This window comes from Stenella coeruleoalba, assembly GCF_951394435.1.
Source record: "Stenella coeruleoalba genome assembly, chromosome: X".
NCBI lineage: Eukaryota > Metazoa > Chordata > Mammalia > Artiodactyla > Delphinidae > Stenella > Stenella coeruleoalba.
This window is the reverse complement of record NC_137152.1, coordinates 26,313,207-26,315,991: the sequence shown is the minus strand read 5'-3', so window position 1 is coordinate 26,315,991 and position 2,785 is coordinate 26,313,207. Positions and strand designations below refer to the sequence as shown.

Genomic DNA, 2,785 nt, shown 5'->3' with positions numbered 1-2,785 from the left:
TATTAAACTTCTGTTTTTCTCCTGTTAACCTGTCTTTTATTACAGGTGTGTCTCAGCCAAGAATCCAGAAGGTTAGAGGGAAAATAATTTTTCCGCCCCTACACTGACTCTAATAATCATGGGAATTTGCCAGGCTTTTGGTCTCTTTGGCTTTCAGATTCCTGTAACACTTAATAATAGGCTTCTTTGTATTTGCTGTTCGTCAGTTACATATAGAAGTAACACGCTGCCGGACAGCAGGAGTCTATCTTGACTATGAACTTCTCTGGAGGAAAGAGGCAAGAAGCAGCAGGGCCCAGGGATAGACAGGCTCACAGACCCCAGGAACCAGACCAAGATGTGCAAGTACCCAAAACTTGGTCCTATGACCTGTCATGGAGCCCTGGAGCTGGAGCTTCTCGTGGGGGTCAAAGCCTTCCTGCCCCTGGGCACCCTCCTACAGCTGCCCCAGTCCCACAGCTTCTCAGCTGAAGATGTGCAGCAAGTGGTGAACACCATGGGGAAGCAGTGGTTCACACTGCAGCCAGGGGACCCCGGCATTGGCTCTCATCCAAGCCAATCTTGGTCACTTCCTGCAAGTACCTGAGATGGATCTGATGCCCTTGGCAACCCGACAGGCCCTGCCCCTGATGCTTATTTATGGCACATTCTGGCAGCACTGGCCATCCATCCCGTTCAAAGGCATGTCCTGCTGGGGAAGGAGGCACATCCACCTGGCCTCAGGACTGCCTGGGGACTGTGCACAGTATCATCAGTGGCATGTGGCCAAATTGTGAAGTGGCCTTGTTCATCAATGGGCCCCTGGCCCTGGCAGATGAAATACCCTTCTTCCTCTCCGTCAGTGGGGTGATCCTGATTCCAGGGAATGCTGATGGCTTCCTGCTTCCCAAGTATTTCGAGAAGGCCGTGCAACTACGTCCCACCCAAAAGTCCCTCTCCTTGGCCGGTAATGAGTAGACAGAATGTCAGAGTGGCCCCAAGCACCGCTCCAGAGGGTAAAGGATGATCCAACAATAAAATATTCATTAAATAAGAAATGTAAATAGACAATCAAAAAAAGAAACTCAGGATTGAAAAAAAAGAAGTAACCACAGCCCAAGATCTCTTCCAGGCAAATTCTCTTACTGTTTCACTGTTCTCTGTGCTGACTCATCTTCCTCTCATTCAACTTGATGACTGCTTCCTTAAGCTCTTCTTCTTCTTTTTTTTTTTTTACATCTTTTTTGGAGTATAATAGCTTTACAATGGTGTGTTAGTTTCTGCTTTATAACAAAGTGAATCAGTTATAAATATACATATATCCCCATATCTCTTCCTTCTTGCATCTCCCTCCAATCCTTCCTATCCCACCCCTCTAGGTGGACACAAAGCACCAAGCTGATCTTCCTGTGCTAAGCGGCTGCTTCCCACTAGCTATCTATTTTACATTTGGTAGTGTATATATGTCCATGCCACTCTCTCACTTTGTCACACCTTACCCTTCCCCCTCCCCATATCCTCAAGTCCATTCTCTAGTAGGCCTGTGTCTTTATTCCCATCTTACCCCTAGGTTCTCCATGACATTTTTTTCCCTAAAATTCCATATATAGGTGTTAGCATATGGTATTTGTCTTTCTCTTTCTGACATACTTCACTCTTTATGACAGACTCTAGGTTCATCCACCTCATTACAAATAGCTCAATTTCGTTTCTTTTTATGGCTGAGTAATATTCCATTGTATATATGTGCCACATCTTCTTTATCCGATGATGGACACTTAGGTTGTTTCCATCTCCTGGGTATTGTAAATAGAGCTGCAATGAACATTTTGGTACATGACTCTTTTTGAATTATGGTTTTCTCAGGGTATATGCCCAGTAGTGGGATTGCTGGGTCACGTGGTAGTTCTATTTGCAGTTTTTTAAGGAACCTCCATACTGTTCTCCATAGTGGCTGTACCAATTCACATTCCCACCAGCAGTGCAAGAGGGTTCCCTTTTCTCCACACCCTCTCCAGCATTTATTGTTTCTAGATTTTTTGATGATGGCCATTCTGACTGGTGGGAGATGATATCTCATTGTAGTTTTGATTTGCATTTCCCTAATGATTAATGATGTTGAGCATTCTTTCATGTGTTTGTTGGCAGTCTGTATATCTTCTTTGGAGAAATGTCTATTTAGGTCTTCTGCCCATTTTTGTTTTGGGTTATTTGTTTTTTTGTTATTCAGCTGCATGAGCTGCTTGTAAATTTTGGAGATTGCTCCTTTGTCAGTTGCTTCATTTGCAAATACTTTCTCCCATTCTGAGGGTTGTCTTTTGGTCTTGTTTATGGTTTCCTTTGCTGTGCAAAAGCTTTTAAGTTTCATTAGGTCCCATTTGTTTATTTTTGTTTTTATTTCTTTTTCTCTAGGAGGTGGGTCATAAAGGATCTTGCTGTGATTTATGTCACAGAGTGTTCTGCCTATGTTTTCCTCTAAGAGTTTGATAGTTTATGGCCTTACAATTAGGTCTTTAATCCATTTTGAGCTTATTTTTGTGTATGGTGTTAGGGAGTGATCTAATCTCATACTTTTACATGTACCTGTCCAGTTTTCCCAACACCACTTAGTGAAGAGGCTGTCCTTTCTCCACTGTACATTCCTGCCTCCTTTATCAAAGATAAGGTGACCATATGTGCGTGGGTTTATCTCTGGGCTTTCTATCCCGTTTCATTGATCTATATTTCTGTTTTTGTGCCAGTACCATACTGTCTTCATTACTGTAGCTTTGTAGTATAGTCTGAAGTCAGGGAGCCTGATTCCTCC

General features: G+C 43.2%; 1 pseudogene across 1 annotated transcript; it reads left to right on the top strand.

The window, feature by feature from the left end:
- Window positions 1-255: 255 nt before the first annotated feature.
- Window positions 256-1,115, top strand: LOC307180867 (tRNA 2'-phosphotransferase 1-like; annotated as a pseudogene). Its single transcript has one exon. The product of its transcript is annotated as a tRNA 2'-phosphotransferase 1-like (transcript).
- Window positions 1,116-2,785: the final 1,670 nt, after the last annotated feature.